Here is a 19154-nt window from a genome sequence, read left to right as displayed (position 1 = left end):
AAATAGGGCCTACCGTGACGAGGAGAAAGAAACACACACTCTGGCTTCTCTTCATAACGCACAAGCCAAAGAAGTGAAGGTCTGCCAAGCCCAGGGGCCAGAAAGCAGCCTGAAGCCATGAACGTCCTCTCCAGTCACCCCTTTCCTGTCAAAGTGGAGCTCTGGAGCAGAGCAGGCGGGGCCTGAGATCTGCCGCTTCAGCCAAGCAAACAGGGCCTACCGTGACGCCGGAAGCCGGGACGAGCAGTCACTGCGGCTTCCTGCGAGGCAAAAAAACACACACTCTGGCTTCTCTTCATAACGTACAAGTCTTTCGCCTTTTACTAAAGACTTCCGTGGAGAGCAGCGTTAAAGAGTTGCACCTATTTTTGGCAGGGTCTGCCGTCTGGCTGGGCCCTCTCCTCGTTGTTCAAAAGAAATAACAGAAGAAAGCAGCAGCGCAATTCCAGGAGCTCCGCAGGCCTCTGAGGTACTGTGGGTGGGCGGAGATTTGAAGCGGCTGCCTCCTGTGAGCACCGTCCTGGCGAGAAGTGTCCCGAGAAGGCGGCTCAGCCAGGAACCCGTAGCAGGCCATCGCTTCTCGGCCTTTTGGCTAAGATCAAGTGTAGTATCTGTTCTTATCAGTTTAATATCTGATACGCCCCCGATTCGGGGGCAACGTATTAAACGCATTTTTAGAACAGGGAGCTGAATAAGGGGCTCGCTCCGTTCGCTCCACGCATCGACCCGGTATTGCAGCGCCTCCGGGAACGGTGCCCCCTTTGCTGACCTTGTGCAAAAGCAAGAATGCCAAACAAATTAACATCTGCCAGAGAAGAGCCAGAAAGCAGCCTGAAGCGGCGAACATGCTCTCCAGTCACGCCTCTCCTGTCAAAGTGGAGCTCTGGAGCAGAGCAGAAGCAGGCGCGGCCTGAGAAATGCCGCTTTAGCCAAGCAAACAGGGCCTACCGTGACGAGGCGAAAGAAACACACACTCTGGCTTCTCTTCATAACGTACAAACAGAAGAAATGAAGGTCTACCAAGCCCAGGGCCAGAAAGCAGCCTGAAGCCGCAAAAGTCCTCTCCAGTCACCCCTTTCCTGTCAAAGTGGAGCTCTGGAGCAGAGCAGAAGCAGGCGCGGCCTGAGAAATGCCGCCTCGGCCAAGCAAACAGGGTCTACCGTGACGAGGCGAAAGAAACACACACTCTGGCTTCTCTTCATAACGTACAAACCAAAGAAATGAAGGTCTGCCAAGCCCAGGGCCAGAAAGCAGCCTGAAGCCGCGAACGTCCTCTCCAGTCACCCCTTTCCTGTCAAAGTGGAGATCTGGCCAAGCAAATAGGGCCTACCGTGACGAGGCGAAAAGAAAGAAACACACTCTGGCTTCTCTTCATAACGTACAAGGCAAAGAAATGAAGGTCTGCCAAGCCCAGGGCCAGAAAGCAGCCTGAAGCCGCGAACGTCCTCTCCAGTCACCCCTTTCCTGTCAAAGTGGAGCTCTGGCCAAGCAAATAGGGCCTACCGTGACGAGGCGAAAGAAACACACACTCTGGCTTCTCTTCATAACGTACAAACCAAAGAAATGAAGGTCTGCCAAGCGCAGGGCCAGAAAGCAGCCTGAAGCCGCAAACGTCCTCTCCAGTCACCCCTTTCCTGTCAAAGTGGAGATCTGGCCAAGCAAATAGGGCCTACCGTGACGAGGCGAAAGAAACACACACTCTGGCTTCTCTTCATAACGTACAAGCCAAAGAAATGAAGGTCTGCCAAGCCCAGGGCCAGAAAGCAGCCTGAAGCCCGCGACGTCCTCTCCAGTCACCCCTTTCCTGTCAAAGTGGAGCTCTGGAGCAGAGCAGGCGGGGCCTGAGATCTGCCGCTTCAGCCAAGCAAACAGGGCCTACCGTGACGCCGGAAGCCGGGACGAGCAGTCACTGCGGCTTCCTGCGAGGCAAAAGAAACACACACTCTGGCTTCTCTTCATAACGTACAAGTCTTTCGCCTTTTACTAAAGACTTCCGTGGAGAGCAGCGCTAAGGAGTTGCACCTATTTTTGGCAGGGTCTGCCGTCTGGCTGGGCCCTCTCCTCGTTGTTCAAAAGAAATAGCAGAAGAAAGCAGCGCGCAATTCCAGGGAGCTCCGCAGGCCTCTGAGGTACACTGGGTGGGCGGAGATTTGAAGCGGCTGCCTCCCTGTGAGCACCGTCACAAGCGAGAAGTGTCCCGAGAAGGCGGCTCAGCCAGGAACCCGTAGCAGGCCATCGCTTCTCGGCCTTTTGGCTAAGATCAAGTGTAGTATCTGTTCTTATCAGTTTAATATCTGATACGCCCCCGATTCGGGGGCAACGTATTAAACGCATTTTTAGAACAGGGAGCTGAATAAGGGGCTCGCTCCATTCGCTCCACGCATCGACCCGGTATTGCAGCGCCTCCGGGAACGGTGCCCCCTTTGCTGACCTTGTGCAAAAGCAAGAATGCCAAACAAATTAACATCTGCCAGAAAGCAGCCTGAAGCGGCGAACATGCTCTCCAGTCACGCCTCTCCTGTCAAAGTGGAGCTCTGGAGCAGAGCAGAAGCAGGCGCGGCCTGAGAAATGCCGCTTCAGCCAAGCAAACAGGGCCTACCGTGACGAGGCGAAAGAAACACACACTCTGGCTTCTCTTCATAACGTACAAACCAAAGAAATGAAGGTCTGCCAAGCCCAACAGAAAGCAAGAAATCCAGTCACCCCTTTCCTGTCAAAGGTCTGCCTATGCCGTAGCCGCAAACAGGGCGTGAAAGAAAAACACACTCTGGGCCATACAAACCAAAGAAATGAAGGTCTGCCAAGCCCAGGGCCAGAAAGCAGCCTGAAGCCGCGAACGTCCTCTCCAGTCACCCCTTTCCTGTCAAAGTGGAGATCTGGCCAAGCAAATAGGGCCTACCGTGACGAGGCGAAAGAAACACACACTCTGGCTTCTCTTCATAACGTACAAGCCAAAGAAATGAAGGTCTGCCAAGCCCAGGGCCAGAAAGCAGCCTGAAGCCGCGAACGTCCTCTCCAGTCACCCCTTTCCTGTCAAAGTGGAGATCTGGCCAAGCAAACAGGGCCTACCGTGACGCCGGAAGCCGGGACGAGCAGTCACTGCGGCTTCCTGCGAGGCAAAAGAAACACACACTCTGGCTTCTCTTCATAACGTACAAGTCTTTCGCCTTTTACTAAAGACTTCCGTGGAGAGCAGCGTTAAAGAGTTGCACCTATTTTTGGCAGGGTCTGCCGTCTGGCTGGGCCCTCTCCTCGTTGTTCAAAAGAAATAACAGAAGAAAGCAGCAGCGCAATTCCAGGAGCTCCGCAGGCCTCTGAGGTACACTGGGTGGGCGGAGATTTGAAGCGGCTGCTCCCTGTGAGCACCGTCACTGGCGAGAAGTGTCCCGAGAAGGCGGCTCAGCCAGGAACCCGTAGCAGGCCATCGCTTCGGCCTTTTGGCTAAGATCAAGTGTAGTATCTGTTCTTATCAGTTTAATATCTGATACGCCCCCGATTCGGGGGCAACGTATTAAACGCATTTTTAGAACAGGGAGCTGAATAAGGGGCTCGCTCCGTTCGCTCCACGCATCGACCCGGTATTGCAGCGCCTCCGGGAACGGTGCCCCCTTTGCTGACCTTGTGCAAAAGCAAGAATGCCAAACAAATTAACATCTGCCATGAAGCGGCGAACAGCTGCCAGTCAAAAAGCTGAGCAGAGCGGCGAACATGCTCTCCAGTCACGCCTCTCCTGTCAAAGTGGAGCTCTGGAGCAGAGCAGAAGCAGGCGCTGCCTGAGAAATGCGCGCTTAGCCAAGCAAACAGGGTCTACCGTGACGAGGCGAAAGAAACACACACTCTGGCTTCTCTTCATAACGTACAAACCAAAGAAATGAAGGTCTGCCAAGCCCAGGGCCAGAAAGCAGCCTGAAGTCAGCATGAACGTCCTCTCCAGTCACCCCTTTCCTGTCAAAGTGGAGATCTGGGCAAGCAAATAGGGCCTACCGTGACGAGGGCGAAGAAACACACACTCTGGCTTCTCTTCATAACGTACAAACCAAAGAAATGAAGGTCTGCCAAGCGCAGGGCCAGAAAGCAGCCTGAAGTCATGAACGTCCTCTCCAGTCACCCCTTTCCTGTCAAAGTGGAGCTCTGGCCAAGCAAATAGGGCCTACCGTGACGAGGCGAAAGAAACACACACTCTGGCTTCTCTTCATAACGTACAAGCCAAAGAAATGAAGGTCTGCCAAGCCGCAGGGCCAGAAAGCAGCCTGAAGCCCATGAACGCCCTCTCCAGTCACCCCTTTCCTGTCAAAGTGGAGCTCTGGAGCAGAGCAGGCGGGGCCTGAGATCTGCCGCTTCAGCCAAGCAAACAGGGCCTACCGTGACACGGAAGCCGGGACGAGCAGTCACTGCGGCTTCCTGCGAGGCAAAAAAAAAACACACACTCTGGCTTCTTTCATAACGTGCAAGTCTTTCGCCTTTTACTAAAGACTTCCGTGGAGAGCAGCGCTAAGGAGTTGCACCTATTTTTGGCAGGGTCTGCCGTCTGGCTGGGCCCTCTCCTCGTTGTTCAAAAGAAATAGCAGAAGAAAAAGCAGCGCAATTCCAGGAGCTCCGCAGGCCTCTGAGGTACACTGGGTGGGCGGAGATTTGAAGCGGCTGCCTCCCTGTGAGCACCGTCACAAGCGAGAAGTGTCCCGAGAAGGCGGCTCAGCCAGGAACCCGTAGCAGGCCATCGCTTCTCGGCCTTTTGGCTAAGATCAAGTGTAGTATCTGTTCTTATCAGTTTAATATCTGATCCGCCCCGATTCGGGGCAACGATTAAACGCATTTTTAGAACAGGGAGCTGAATAAGGGGCTCGCTCCGTTCGCTCCACGCATCGACCCGGTATTGCAGCGCCCGGGAACGGTGCCCCCTTTGCTGACCTTGTGCAAAAGCAAGAATGCCAAACAAATTAACATCTGCCAGAGAAGAGCCAGAAAGCAGCCTGAAGCGGCGAACATGCTCTCCAGTCACGCCTCTCCTGTCAAAGTGGAGCTCTGGAGCAGAGCAGAAGCAGGCGCGGCCTGAGAAATGCCGCTTTAGCCAAGCAAACAGGGCCTACCGTGACGAGGCGAAAGAAACACACACTCTGGCTTCTCTTCATAACGTACAAACAGAAGAAATGAAGGTCTACCAAGCCCAGGGCCAGAAAGCAGCCTGAAGCCGCAAAAGTCCTCTCCAGTCACCCCTTTCCTGTCAAAGTGGAGCTCTGGAGCAGAGCAGAAGCAGGCGCGGCCTGAGAAATGCCGCCTCGGCCAAGCAAACAGGGTCTACCGTGACGAGGCGAAAGAAACACACACTCTGGCTTCTCTTCATAACGTACAAACCAAAGAAATGAAGGTCTGCCAAGCCCAGGGCCAGAAAGCAGCCTGAAGCGCTGAACGCCCCTCTCCAGTCACCCCTTTCCTGTCAAAGTGGAGCTCTGGCCAAGCAAATAGGGCCTACCGTGACGAGGCGAAAGAAACACACACTCTGGCTTCTCTTCATAACGTACAAACCAAAGAAATGAAGGTCTGCCAAGCCCAGGGCCAGAAAGCAGCCTGAAGCATGAACGTCCTCTCCAGTCACCCCTTTCCTGTCAAAGTGGAGATCTGGCCAAGCAAATAGGGCCTACCGTGACGAGGCGAAAGAAACACACACTCTGGCTTCTCTTCATAACGTACAAGCCAAAGAAATGAAGGTCTGCCAAGCCCAGGGCCAGAAAGCAGCCTGAAGCCGCGAACGTCCTCTCCAGTCACCCCTTTCCTGTCAAAGTGGAGCTCTGGAGCAGAGCAGGCGGGGCCTGAGATCTGCCGCTTCAGCCAAGCAAACAGGGCCTACCGTGACGCCGGAAGCCGGGACGAGCAGTCACTGCGGCTTCCTGCGAGGCAAAAGAAACACACACTCTGGCTTCTCTTCATAACGTACAAGTCTTTCGCCTTTTACTAAAGACTTCCGTGGAGAGCAGCGCTAAGGAGTTGCACCTATTTTTGGCAGGGTCTGCCGTCTGGCTGGGCCCTCTCCTCGTTGTTCAAAAGAAATAGCAGAAGAAAGCAGCGCGCAATTCCAGGGAGCTCCGCAGGCCTCTGAGGTACTGTGGGTGGGCGGAGATTTGAAGCGGCTGCCTCCCTGTGAGCACCGTCCTCGGCGAAGTGTCCCGAGAAGGCGGCTCAGCCAGGAACCCGTAGCAGGCCATCGCTCGGCCTTTTGGCTAAGATCAAGTGTAGTATCTGTTCTTATCAGTTTAATATCTGATACGCCCGATTCGGGGCAACGATTAAACGCATTTTTAGAACAGGGAGCTGAATAAGGGGCTCGCTCCGTTCGCTCCACGCATCGACCGGTATTGCAGCGCCCCGGGAACGGTGCCCCTTTGCTGACCTTGTGCAAAAGCAAGAATGCCAAACAAATTAACATCTGCCAGAGAAGAGCCAGAAAGCAGCCTGAAGCGGCGAACATGCTCTCCAGTCACGCCTCTCCTGTCAAAGTGGAGCTCTGGAGCAGAGCAGAAGCAGGCGCGGCCTGAGAAATGCCGCTTTAGCCAAGCAAACAGGGCCTACCGTGACGAGGCGAAAGAAACACACACTCTGGCTTCTCTTCATAACGTACAAACAGAAGAAATGAAGGTCTACCAAGCCCAGGGCCAGAAAGCAGCCTGAAGCCGCAAAAGTCCTCTCCAGTCACCCCTTTCCTGTCAAAGTGGAGCTCTGGAGCAAGCAAATAGGGCCTGAAAAAATGCACTCGGCCAAGCAAACAGGGTCTGAACCGTGACGAGGCTGAAAGAAACACACACTCTGGCTTCTCTTCATAACGTACAAACCAAAGAAATGAAGGTCTGCCAAGCCCAGGGCCAGAAAGCAGCCTGAAGCCGCGAACGTCCTCTCCAGTCACCCCTTTCCTGTCAAAGTGGAGCTCTGGCCAAGCAAATAGGGCCTACCGTGACGAGGCGAAAGAAACACACACTCTGGCTTCTCTTCATAACGTACAAGCCAAAGAAATGAAGGTCTGCCAAGCCCAGGGCCAGAAAGCAGCCTGAAGCATGAACGTCCTCTCCAGTCACCCCTTTCCTGTCAAAGTGGAGCTCTGGAGCAGAGCAGGCGGGCCTGAGATCTGCCGCTTCAGCCAAGCAAACAGGGCCTACCGTGACGCCGGAAGCCGGGACGAGCAGTCACTGCGGCTTCCTGCGAGGCAAAAGAAACACACACTCTGGCTTCTCTTCATAACGTACAAGTCTTTCGCCTTTTACTAAAGACTTCCGTGGAGAGCAGCGTTAAAGAGTTGCACCTATTTTTGGCAGGGTCTGCCGTCTGGCTGGGCCCTCTCCTCGTTGTTCAAAAGAAATAACAGAAGAAAGCAGCGCGCAATTCCAGGGAGCTCCGCAGGCCTCTGAGGTACTGTGGGTGGGCGGAGATTTGAAGCGGCTGCCTCCTGTGAGCACCGTCACAAGCGAGAAGTGTCCCGAGAAGGCGGCTCAGCCAGGAACCCGTAGCAGGCCATCGCTCGGCCTTTTGGCTAAGATCAAGTGTAGTATCTGTTCTTATCAGTTTAATATCTGATACGCCCCGATTCGGGGCAACGATTAAACGCATTTTTAGAACAGGGAGCTGAATAAGGGGCTCGCTCCGTTCGCTTCCACGCATCGACCCGGTATTGCAGCGCCCGGGAACGGTGCCCCTTTGCTGACCTTGTGCAAAAGCAAGAATGCCAAACAAATTAACATCTGCCAGAGAAGAGCCAGAAAGCAGCCTGAAGCGGCGAACATGCTCTCCAGTCACGCCTCTCCTGTCAAAGTGGAGCTCTGGAGCAGAGCAGAAGCAGGCGCGGCCTGAGAAATGCCGCTTTAGCCAAGCAAACAGGGCCTACCGTGACGAGGCGAAAGAAACACACACTCTGGCTTCTCTTCATAACGTACAAACAGAAGAAATGAAGGTCTACCAAGCCCAGGGCCAGAAAGCAGCCTGAAGCCGCAAAAGTCCTCTCCAGTCACCCCTTTCCTGTCAAAGTGGAGCTCTGGAGCAGAGCAGAAGCAGGCGCTGCCTGAGAAATGCCGCCGGCCAAGCAAACAGGGTCTACCGTGACGAGGCGAAAGAAACACACACTCTGGCTTCTCTTCATAACGCATACAAAAAGAAAAGAAATGAAGGTCTGCCAAGCCCAGGGCCAGAAAGCAGCCTGAAGCCCAGGGCCAGAAAGCAGCCTGAAGCGTCCTCTCCAGTCACCCCTTTCCTGTCAAAGTGGAGCTCTGGCCAAGCAAATAGGGCCTACCGTGACGAGGCGCGAAAGAAACACACACTCTGGCTTCTCTTCATAACGTACAAACCAAAGAAATGAAGGTCTGCCAAGCGCAGGGCCAGAAAGCAGCCTGAAGCCGCGAACGTCCTCTCCAGTCACCCCTTTCCTGTCAAAGTGGAGATCTGGCCAAGCAAATAGGGCCTACCGTGACGAGGCGAAAGAAACACACACTCTGGCTTCTCTTCATAACGTACAAGCCAAAGAAATGAAGGTCTGCCAAGCCCAGGGCCAGAAAGCAGCCTGAAGTCATGAACGTCCTCTCCAGTCACCCCTTTCCTGTCAAAGTGGAGCTCTGGAGCAGAGCAGGCGGGGCCTGAGATCTGCCGCTTCAGCCAAGCAAACAGGGCCTACCGTGACGCCGGAAGCCGGGACGAGCAGTCACTGCGGCTTCCTGCGAGGCAAAAGAAACACACACTCTGGCTTCTCTTCATAACGTACAAGTCTTTCGCCTTTTACTAAAGACTTCCGTGGAGAGCAGCGTTAAAGAGTTGCACCTATTTTTGGCAGGGTCTGCCGTCTGGCTGGGCCCTCTCCTCGTTGTTCAAAAGAAATAACAGAAGAAAGCAGCGCGCAATTCCAGGGAGCTCCGCAGGCCTCTGAGGTACTGTGGGTGGGCGGAGATTTGAAGCGGCTGCCTCCCTGTGAGCACCGTCACAAGCGAGAAGTGTCCCGAGAAGGCGGCTCAGCCAGGAACCCGTAGCAGGCCATCGCGCTCGCCTTTTGGCTAAGATCAAGTGTAGTATCTGTTCTTATCAGTTTAATAGGCGATACGCCCCGATTCGGGGCAACGTGTAAACGCATTTTTAGAACAGGGAGCTGAATAAGGGGCTCGCTCCGTTCGCTTCCCGCGAGATCGACCGGTATTGCAGCGCCCGGGAACGGTGCCCCTTTGCTGACCTTGTGCAAAAGCAAGAATGCCAAACAAATTAACATCTGCCAGAGAAGAGCCAGAAAGCAGCCTGAAGCGGCGAACATGCTCTCCAGTCACAGCCTCCTGTCAAAGTGGAGCTCTGGAGCAGAGCAGAAGCAGGCTGCCTGAGAAATGCCGCTTTAGCCAAGCAAACAGGGCCTACCGTGACGATGAAGAAACACACACTCTGGCTTCTCTTCATAACGTACAAACAGAAGAAATGAAGGTCTACCAAGCCCAGGGCCAGAAAGCAGCCTGAAGTCGCAAAAGTCCTCTCCAGTCACCCCTTTCCTGTCAAAGTGGATCTGGAGCAGAGCAGAAGCGCGCTGCCTGAAAATGCCGCCCCTCGGCCAAGCAAACAGGGTCTACCGTGACGAGGCGCTTAAAGAAACACACACTCTGGCTTCTCTTCATAACGCAGTACAAACCAAAAAAGAAATGAAGGTCTGCCAAGCCCAGGGCCAGAAAAGCCTGAAGCCTGAAGCCAGAGCGGATATGGCCAAGCAAGATGGGTACCGTCCTCTCCAGTCACCCCTTTCCATGTCAAAGTGGAGCTCTGGCAGCCAAGCAAATAGGGCCTACCCCTTTCCTGTCAAAGGAGGTGTTGGACACACACTCTGGCGAAGAACTTCATAACGTACAAGCCAAAGAAATGAAGGTCTGCCAAGCCCAGGGCCAGAAAGCAGCCTGAAGCCACTGAACGTCCTCTCCAGTCACCCCTTTCCTGTCAAAGTGGAGCTCTGGAGCAGAGCAGGCAATGAGATCTGCCGCTTCAGCCAAGCAAACAGGGCCTACCGTGCCACGGCCGGAAGCGGGACGAGCAGTCACTACTTCTCTGGCGAGGAAAAAAGAAACACACACTCTGGCTTCTCTTCATAACGCACAAGCCAAAGAAATGAAGGTCTGCCAAGCCCAGGGCCAGAAAGCAGCCTGAAGCATGAACGTCCTCTCCAGTCACCCCTTTCCTGTCTGTCAAAGTGGAGATCTGGCCAAGCAAATAGGGCCTACCGTGACCGTGAATGGAGCAGTCACTGCTGCTTCAGGAGAGGCAGAAGAAACACACAGCTCTGGACACACACTCTGGAGGACAAAGTCTTCATAGCGACAAGCCAAAGAAATGAAGGTCTGCCAAGAGGGGCCAGAAAGCAGCCTGAAGCAACTCCTCCCTTTCCTGTCAAAGTGGAGCTCTGAGCAGAGCTGTGGGTGGGCTGAGAAGCCGCTGCAGCCTGTGAGCAGGAGCAGGTCCCGGAAGCCGGTCAGAGGAACCCCAAACAAGGTCTGGGAAGTTCATCGGAAAGCCAAGAGAGAGAGAAAGTCTGCCAGCTCTAAAGGAAGAGAAAGGTGAGGAACACAGCTGGCCTTTCCTGAACACAGAAGTGAGCAAAGAGAGCCTTGATATTAGGCAGGCGGTTTTGGAGGAAGCCTAAATGTTGCAAGGGCAGGCTATGTGAGGAACACACTACTACCGTGCATGCATAAGTGAAGAAAGCAGCGTGACCAAGGAGAATTCCAGGAGGAGAATATAAGAGAGGATAATTTCATGTGGGTGATACAGCCGGAGGAAATATTCTGCCTACAACACCGCAAGTAAGCAAGAACAGTCAGAGGACTCTTTCATAAAAGACCTTCTGTCACACAGAGACAATATGGACTTCCAGGAGTACGAAGTGAACTGGGCATATGGACCGGAAAAGAGACTGAGGAGGTATGAATAGCGAAGATGGATATTGTCACCCACCTGCTGTTTTTTTATTGGAGCGGACAGAGGCTTTCTTTTATTTTCTTTCATTAGAAATGCGGGAGTGTTGGACATAAGTGCTCCAGCTTGGACACATTTACGAGGGACTGCAAGGAGCCCAGGAGATGCCATGTCGGAAGAGCATATGACTGTACTAAGCCACGGCCTTATTCTAAAGACTGGACTTATTGGGGAAAAACGGATAATTACCCTGAATGTTAGGGGCCACCACCAGCTGCTGGAAATCAGGCTAATGAGGACAAAGTAGAAGAGAGAGGAATTGTTTAAGTGAGGATTTTATTGTGAGCCATAATTTTGAGAAATGTTTGTTTGGTTCAGGTTGGGAAGTGGTCGGAAAGCCACGGAGAAAGTCTGAGCTAAAAGGATGTTGCTTTTCCTACTGAGCAATGAGACCAGGATATTAGGAGGAGGTTTTGGGAAGTGTAAATGTTGAGGGGTTGAACACAGAGCATACCCCCAAGTGACGTGACAAGTTGACAAGGAAGAGGAACATGGGTGAGAAGAACAGTCAGAGGACTCTTTCATAAAACATGTCACACACACACACAATGGACAATTATGAACCCAAGAGGATAAAATAAATTATGAGCTCATTATTTTTTTTTCTTTATTTTCTTTCTTGAAGGGTCCACTTGCTTTTTGTTTATGGTATGGGAAAACTACGGATAATTACCCTGAATGTTAGGGGCAAAAAAAATGCCCGAAGAGGAAAATTGTTTATGAATTTTTATTGTGTCATAATTTTGATGTTTGTTTGGTTCAGGAAGTTCACCTGAGAGATGAGGGGATGTTGCTTTGTTTACTGAGGAATGGAAGGAAGCCTGGAGCATTCACGAACATGGGTCTGGAGTTTTCAAAAATGGATAAAGATATCCGGATAATTGAGCTTTACTGTCATAAAGGAAGGGTAAGATCGATAAAAATGCCGGATAATAAATGTATGCACAAGTGGAGCCTGGGCTACGTAAGGACCTTTTTCAAAAAATGGATACTTGCTTTTTGACTAGAAAAGATATTATTGTGGGAGGGGAAATTGCTCCTTTCCCTCCCTCCCTTTAGGACCTTCATTAAAAAATATGGTTTAATTGACGTAATGGGGAAGCTACTGGGAAAGCAAGTGGGGTATACTTGGAAGAACACAAGGGGGGAAGAGTAGGTTAGATTACATTTTAGTAGGGAAAGAGTGCAAAATAATAGAGGAAAAACAATACCGCCCTTTTACAGATCATCAAGCAGTTGATGTGGAGCTCGAGATAGCAGGGCCGGATTTTGGAAAAGGGTACTGAAGTTTAATAATGATGTCCTCGCAGAGAAAGCCTATAGGGAGGGTTTCATAAAAATTTTCCCGATATGGGCCGAGATGAAAAGTTTATACAGTAACAATGTGGCTTGGTGGGAGGACATAAAGAAAAAATCAAAAAGTTTACGGTTGAATATTGTACAGAGAGGTCAAAATTTCGAAAGAAAGAAAGAGTTCGATACAATACAGAAGGAGATAGAAAAATCTATGTTATGGAAAATAAGGGAAAGGAGGTTCAAAAGGAAGGGTACTTGGAAAATTTAAAAATAAGACAGGAGGAACTACTTGAGAGGAAAGCGAGAGCCAGAATATATAAATTAAAACAGGAAGAGTATGAGGAGAATGAGAAATGCTCCTCATACTTTTTTTAGCAAAATGAAGACTAGGGATAAGAGGGTGGTGATAACGGAACTGGAGAGGGATGGAAAGGTGATAAGGGGAAAGATGAATTGTTAAGAACGGTGGAAGAATATTATGGTAATTTGTTTACAAAGGAGAGCTTGGATGAGGGGAGGGGAGAGTTTTATAAGATCTTTAAGGAGGAGGTTACCCGAAGAAGAAAATGACAAGCTGGGGGAATTGACGGTAGGGGAGGCGCGATAATGTGGTTAAGACAATGAAGGCCGGTAAGGTGCCTGGCATAGACGGTTTAACAAAAGAATTTTACATGGTTTTTGGGATATGGTGGGGACCCACCTCCTGGAGGTTTTTAAGGAAATCATGGAGGAGGAGAGATGTCGGAAAGCATGAAAACGGGAGTGGTGACTATTCTGTTTAAGAAAGGAAACCAAGCATTTAGACAATTACAGGCCACTAACTATGCTGTGCGAGACTATAAAATATTGAGTAAGATTTTGGCGAATAGGCTAGCAGGAGTCATGTCACACATAGTGGAAATGGACCAAACTTGTGGGGTACAGGGGAGAAAATCACATGGAACTTACATCTACACAGGGATGTACTCACATATGTAAAAGAGAGAAATATTGCTGCAATATGTGTGAGCCTGGACCAGCAGAAAGCTTTCGACAGAGTAGATCACCCTTTTTGTGGAAGGTTATGGAGGGGCTGGGACTAGGTGGGGTCATTATAAAATGGGTAAAGGTCTTATACAAGGGCATAAATTCAAAAATCAAAATAAATGGGCATTTAACGGGTAAAGTGCAGCAAACGAGGGATTGCGGCAAGGGTGCCCGCTCTCTGTGGTGCTGTTTGTTTTATACGCAGAACCCTGGCTTGTGCAATAAGGGGAGTTACGTTGTTAAAGGGATAACGCTGCCCCGGGTGAGAGTTTAAAATATCACTGTCACGCTGGATGACACAATATTATATTTGGCAGATGATGAAAGCTTAAGGGGAGTGATAGACATTCTATATGATTATGAAAAAGCAACTGGATCGAGAATAAATAAGCAGAAGACTAGTACAAATACCTTGGGAAGTGGGAGGGAGGAAGGACAAGATTTGTGATTTTATGTTGTGTGAAGGTCCTATGGACGTATTAGGAATATCGTTGGGAAGCGGGAGGGGATGCACTGTACAATTGGAAAAAGAAGATGGCAGCCGTCGAGAAAAAAATTGGGATTATGGAAGACAAGAAAACTTTCTGTCTCAGGGAAAGTGTTGGTCGTCGAAGGGCAAGTATTGCCAAAGCTGCTACATTTGGCCTATGTTTTTCCGATGCCGCACAAGTATAGAGCTCAACTAACGAGGGAATATTTAAGTTTATATGGGGGCTATGAATATGTGTAAAAAGGCGCAAATGTATCAGGAAATATCAGAAGGTGGGAGGATGTGCCAAACGTTCCTCTGAAGCTTGACTCAATATTCTACAGCAATGTATGCATACTCCTGAAAAAGACATATATACACAAATGCCAAATCCTGATATGGTTTTGGCTGTCTATACCATACCGGTTTCTAATAGGGTGGGATAATAAAGGCCCTAAAGCTGAGAGTAGGCCGGAGTATTTCCAGAAAATGGTAAAGTGGGGGAGGAGATATAAGGAATGCAAAGAAGAGGATACAGTGATAAATCACAAGGTATTATATAGGAAACTGGTACAGAAACTCAATGTCAATCCTGTAATGGTGAACTCTGAAGTGTGGTTACGGGCCCAGGACAAGAGTTTTAAGAACGGGCTTAAAGATTTTAATTGGTTGCACTTGCATAGAAGGCTACCAGTTAGGGTCACGATGTACGCCCACAACCTGGGGAAGCAAAAAGTATGTCCAAGGGAAAATTGTATGGAAGATGAAACTATTGAACATGTATTATGGGGATGTGAATATGCAAAAAGGTTTGGGATGGGTAAAAGAGAGTTATAACTGTTTGGAGAATGTGACATATGATGAGATCACTCACGTTTGGGGTTAAAGGGTGGAAAAGAACAAAATAAAATAATTTGTATGTTGATATCAATTGTAAAACTTAAATTATGGAAAGCGAGGCAGGGACATATAACTGGAGTGTATAAATGGAGAGAGATAGGAACAGTTAAGGCAATAGAGAAAGAATTTGAAAGTATATACTGGCATGAATTAGAAAGGTGGGGAAGCGACACAATTAAGGATAGGTGGAAAATCATCTTTTTAAAACCACCAAAAAAGAAAAGGTGGTAAGTGATAAGGAGTGACATAATAGAAACGTGATTGTTATTTTGGTTTTGGTCCTTTATTTTGTGGGACTTTACGGTTGTTTAACCTTTCTTTTTTTTATTTTTTTCTGTAGAATATTTTATTGAGGTGTGATGAAATAAAGGTATGACATTGATTTGGAAAATAATATGTTACGATGTATGAGAAATGTGAAATGTAAATGTAAAGTATGGAAATGGTTTGGAAAGTAAATAAAAAGAGGAAAAAAAAAAAAAAAAAAAAAAAAAAAAAATCTGTTCTTATCAGTTTAATATCTGATACGCCCCCGATTCGGGGGCAACGTATTAAACGCATTTTTAGAACAGGGAGCTGAATAAGGGGCTCGCTCCGTTCGCTCCACGCATCGACCCGGTATTGCAGCGCCTCCGGGAACGGTGCCCCCTTTGCTGACCTTGTGCAAAAGCAAGAATGCCAAACAAATTAACATCTGCCAGAAAGCAGCCTGAAGCGGCGAACATGCTCTCCAGTCACGCCTCTCCTGTCAAAGTGGAGCTCTGGAGCAGAGCAGAAGCAGGCGCGGCCTGAGAAATGCCGCTTTAGCCAAGCAAACAGGGCCTACCGTGACGAGGCGAAAGAAACACACACTCTGGCTTCTCTTCATAACGTACAAACCAAAGAAATGAAGGTCTGCCAAGCCCAGGGCCAGAAAGCAGCCTGAAGCCGCGAACGTCCTCTCCAGTCACCCCTTTCCTGTCAAAGTGGAGATCTGGCCAAGCAAATAGGGCCTACCGTGACGAGGCGAAAGAAACACACACTCTGGCTTCTCTTCATAACGTACAAACCAAAGAAATGAAGGTCTGCCAAGCCCAGGGCCAGAAAGCAGCCTGAAGCCGCATGAACGCCCCTCTCCAGTCACCCCTTTCCTGTCAAAGTGGAGATCTGGCCAAGCAAATAGGGCCTACCGTGACGAGGAGAAAGAAACACACACTCTGGCTTCTCTTCATAACGTACAAGCCAAAGAAATGAAGGTCTGCCAAGCCCAGGGCCAGAAAGCAGCTGAAGCCAGAACGCCCCTCTCCAGTCAGCCTGAAGCCGCGAACGTCCTCTCCAGTCACCCCTTTCCTGTCAAAGTGGAGCTCTGGAGCAGAGCAGGCTGGGCCTGAGATCTGCCGCTTTCAGCCAAGCAAACAGGGCCTACCGTGACGCCAGGGAAGCCGAAGACGACGCAGTCACTGCGGCTTCCTGCGAGGCAAAAGAAACACACACTCTGGCTTCTCTTCATAACGTACAAGTCTTTCGCCTTTTACTAAAGACTTCCGTGGAGAGCAGCGTTAAAGAGTTGCACCTATTTTTGGCAGGGTCTGCCGTCTGGCTGGGCCCTCTCCTCGTTGTTCAAAAGAAATAACAGAAGAAAGCAGCGCGCAATTCCAGGGAGCTCCGCAGGCCTCTGAGGTACTGTGGGTGGGCGGAGATTTGAAGCGGCTGCCTCCCTGTGAGCACCGTCACAAGCGAGAAGTGTCCCGAGAAGGCGGCTCAGCCAGGAACCCGTAGCAGGCCATCGCTTCTCGGCCTTTTGGCTAAGATCAAGTGTAGTATCTGTTCTTATCAGAAGAGGCGGGAAGCAAAGAGAGATGGCGACGTCGTCGGCCAGCTTTTCCGAGAGGGACGCAAGGACTTCTGGAACGAGGAATACGCTGAGATTTGAACTCATGGAGAAAGATACTCAATTTCATGACAGGATAACTTTTGGACGGAGAATCCTTTTCGAAGCCTTGAAGATACAGCCGGAGGAAATATTCTGCCTACAACAGAGCACCGCAAGTAAGCACTATGATGTGACATTCACTACAGGAGAATATGCGGAAGAAGTGAGAAGGAAGTGTATTGTGGAAGAAGATAGAGAACTGCGCAGATATATGGTGACCCCTTTGTATCGCAATGATTACAGAATTTTAACGATACATATGTATAACCCATGGGTCACGGAAGAGACTATAAGGTACTTTCTAGGGAGATACGTTACTGTTCTTCCAGGAGTACGAAAGATACAGGACGGTCTGGGCATATGGACCGGAAAGAGACAATTTCGCATTAAACTGAGTGCGGATATGAATAGCGAAGATGGATATTGTCACCCACCTGCTGTTTTTTCTATTGGAGCGGACAGAGGCTTCCTTGTTTACGCAGGGCAGCCCCAAGCATGTAGGAAATGCGGGAGTGTTGGACATAATGCGGAACAATGCGACCAGGTGAGGTGTAGGAGTTGTGGCAAGCTTGGACACATTACGAGGGACTGCAAGGAGCCCAGGAGATGCCATTTATGTGATTCGGAAGAGCATATGGCGAGAGACTGTACTAAGCCACGGCCTTATTCTACCGTGGTAAAGACTGGACTTATTGGGGAAAAACGTAGTGAAGAGGAAACAGACTCTGGTGAAGGAGCAAGGCCTCAGGAGCCACCACCAGCTGCTGGAAATCAGGCTAATGAGGACAAAGTAGAAGGAGAGGAGGAGGGACGGAGCGAAGTGAGGAGGAGGGAGAGAGGAGCCATGAGCAAGATGGTGAGAAAGTACAGCAGGGGGAGGAACCCCAAAAAGGTTGGGAAGTGGTCGGAAAGCCACGGAGAAAGTCTGCTAAAAGGAGGAGAAAGGTGAGTCCAGCCGCCTTTCCTGAACATGGTGAGCAAAGAGACCAGGATATTAGGGAGGAGGTTTTGGAGGAAGGTGTAAATGTTGAGGGGTATGCGTGGAGGGGAACACAGACTGAGTGCATGCATACCCCCTAAGTGACGTGACAAGTGATGGAGATAAGGAAGAGGAAGGTGAGAGCGAAGAACAGTCAGAGGACTCTTTCATAAAAGACCTTCTGTCACACACCAATATGGACAATTAGTGAACCCAAGAGAGGAGGTAAAATAAATTATGAGACTCATTATTTTTTTTTCTTTATTTTCTTTCTTGTCCTAGTGCTCCACTTGCTTTTTGTTTATGGTATGGGAAAACTACGGATAATTACCCTGAATGTTAGGGGCTAAAAATGCCCGAAAGAGGAAAATTGTTTATGAATTTTTATTGTGTCATAATTTTGATGTTTGTTTGGTTCAGGAAGTTCACCTGAGAGATGAGGGGATGTTGCTTTGTTTACTGAGGAATGGAGGGAGGGAAGCTTCTTGGAGCATTGGGGGTACATGGGTCTGGAGTTGGGGTGTTATGTGGGGATAAAGATATCCGGATAATTGAGAGCTTTACTGTAATACAAGGAAGGGTAATGGTGGTGGATATCGATAAAAACGGGACTCAATGCCGGATAATAAATGTATATGCACAAGTGGAGCCTGGGCTACGTAAGGACCTTTTTCAAAAAATGGATACTTGTTTTTTGACTAGAAAAGATATTATTGTGGGAGGGGACTTTAATTGCTCCTTGAAAGGGAAAAGTTTTCCTCCCTTTAGGACCTTCATTAAAAAATATGGTTTAATTGACGTAATGGGGAAGCTACTGGGAAAGCAAGTGGGGTATACTTGGAAGAACACAAGGGGGGGGAAGAGTAGGTTAGATTACATTTTAGTAGGGAAAGAGTGCAAAATAATAGAGGGAAAAACAATACCGGCCCTTTTTACAGATCATCAAGCAGTTGATGTGGAGCTCGAGATAGCAGGGCCGGATTTTGGAAAAGGGTACTGGAAGTTTAATAATGATGTCCTCGCAGAGAAAGCCTATAGGGAGGGTTTCATAAAAATTTTCCCGATATGGGCCGAGATGAAAAGTTTATACAGTAACAATGTGGCTTGGTGGGAGGACATAAAGAAAAAAATCAAAAAGTTTACGGTTGAATATTGTACAGAGAGGTCAAAATTTCGAAAGAAAGAGTTCGATACAATACAGAAGGAGATAGAAAAAATCTATGTTATGGAAAATAAGGGAAAGGAGGTTCAAAAGGAAGGGTACTTGGAAAATTTAAAAATAAGACAGGAGGAACTACTTGAGAGGAAAGCGAGAGCCGTAATATATAAATTAAAACAGGAAGAGTATGAGGAGAATGAGAAATGCTCCTCATACTTTTTTAGCAAAATGAAGACTAGGGATAAGAGGGTGGTGATAACGGAACTGGAGAGGGATGGAAAGGTGATAAGGGGAAAGATGAATTGTTAAGAACGGTGGAAGAATATTATGGTAATTTGTTTACAAAGGAGAGCTTGGATGAGGGGAAGGGGAGAGTTTTATAAGATCTTTAAGGAGGAGGTTACCCAAGAAGAAAATGACAAGCTGGGGGGAATTGACGGTAGGGGAG

At 49.4% G+C, this 19154-nt stretch overlaps 15 non-coding genes and 2 pseudogenes across 15 annotated transcripts; all 17 read left to right on the top strand.

The window, feature by feature from the left end:
• Window positions 1-279: 279 nt before the first annotated feature.
• LOC120437189 lies at window positions 280-392 on the top strand. Its single transcript, XR_005610888.1, has one exon. It is a non-coding gene; the product is annotated as a U5 spliceosomal RNA (small nuclear RNA).
• Window positions 393-572: 180 nt separating this feature from the next.
• Window positions 573-763, top strand: LOC120437283. Its single transcript, XR_005610981.1, has one exon. It is a non-coding gene; the product is annotated as a U2 spliceosomal RNA (small nuclear RNA).
• Window positions 764-1939: 1176 nt separating this feature from the next.
• Window positions 1940-2052, top strand: LOC120437214. The gene has a single exon (XR_005610913.1). It is a non-coding gene; the product is annotated as a U5 spliceosomal RNA (small nuclear RNA).
• Window positions 2053-2234: 182 nt separating this feature from the next.
• On the top strand, window positions 2235-2425 carry LOC120437239. The gene has a single exon (XR_005610938.1). It is a non-coding gene; the product is annotated as a U2 spliceosomal RNA (small nuclear RNA).
• A 704-nt stretch (window positions 2426-3129) lies between these two features.
• On the top strand, window positions 3130-3242 carry LOC120437187. The gene has a single exon (XR_005610886.1). It is a non-coding gene; the product is annotated as a U5 spliceosomal RNA (small nuclear RNA).
• A 181-nt stretch (window positions 3243-3423) lies between these two features.
• Window positions 3424-3612, top strand: LOC120437176. The gene has a single exon (XR_005610876.1). It is a non-coding gene; the product is annotated as a U2 spliceosomal RNA (small nuclear RNA).
• Window positions 3613-4423: 811 nt separating this feature from the next.
• On the top strand, window positions 4424-4535 carry LOC120437251. The gene has a single exon (XR_005610951.1). It is a non-coding gene; the product is annotated as a U5 spliceosomal RNA (small nuclear RNA).
• Window positions 4536-4716: 181 nt separating this feature from the next.
• LOC120437266 lies at window positions 4717-4902 on the top strand. The gene has a single exon (XR_005610964.1). It is a non-coding gene; the product is annotated as a U2 spliceosomal RNA (small nuclear RNA).
• Window positions 4903-5905: 1003 nt separating this feature from the next.
• On the top strand, window positions 5906-6018 carry LOC120437213. The gene has a single exon (XR_005610912.1). It is a non-coding gene; the product is annotated as a U5 spliceosomal RNA (small nuclear RNA).
• A 180-nt stretch (window positions 6019-6198) lies between these two features.
• LOC120437297 lies at window positions 6199-6380 on the top strand. Its single transcript, XR_005610995.1, has one exon. It is a non-coding gene; the product is annotated as a U2 spliceosomal RNA (small nuclear RNA).
• Window positions 6381-7205: 825 nt separating this feature from the next.
• LOC120437186 lies at window positions 7206-7318 on the top strand. The gene has a single exon (XR_005610885.1). It is a non-coding gene; the product is annotated as a U5 spliceosomal RNA (small nuclear RNA).
• A 181-nt stretch (window positions 7319-7499) lies between these two features.
• Window positions 7500-7683, top strand: LOC120437280. Its single transcript, XR_005610978.1, has one exon. It is a non-coding gene; the product is annotated as a U2 spliceosomal RNA (small nuclear RNA).
• Window positions 7684-8707: 1024 nt separating this feature from the next.
• On the top strand, window positions 8708-8820 carry LOC120437184. The gene has a single exon (XR_005610884.1). It is a non-coding gene; the product is annotated as a U5 spliceosomal RNA (small nuclear RNA).
• A 182-nt stretch (window positions 8821-9002) lies between these two features.
• Window positions 9003-9186, top strand: LOC120437151. Its single transcript, XR_005610860.1, has one exon. It is a non-coding gene; the product is annotated as a U2 spliceosomal RNA (small nuclear RNA).
• Window positions 9187-15098: 5912 nt separating this feature from the next.
• On the top strand, window positions 15099-15308 carry LOC120437148 (annotated as a pseudogene).
• Window positions 15309-16125: 817 nt separating this feature from the next.
• Window positions 16126-16238, top strand: LOC120437183. The gene has a single exon (XR_005610883.1). It is a non-coding gene; the product is annotated as a U5 spliceosomal RNA (small nuclear RNA).
• Window positions 16239-16420: 182 nt separating this feature from the next.
• Window positions 16421-16627, top strand: LOC120437164 (annotated as a pseudogene).
• Window positions 16628-19154: the final 2527 nt, after the last annotated feature.

This window comes from Oreochromis aureus, unplaced genomic scaffold (genome assembly GCF_013358895.1).
Source record: "Oreochromis aureus strain Israel breed Guangdong unplaced genomic scaffold, ZZ_aureus HiC_scaffold_59, whole genome shotgun sequence".
Lineage (NCBI taxonomy): Eukaryota > Metazoa > Chordata > Actinopteri > Cichliformes > Cichlidae > Oreochromis > Oreochromis aureus.
Note: the sequence above shows the minus strand (reverse complement) of the source record. Positions and strands in the feature narration are given on the sequence as shown.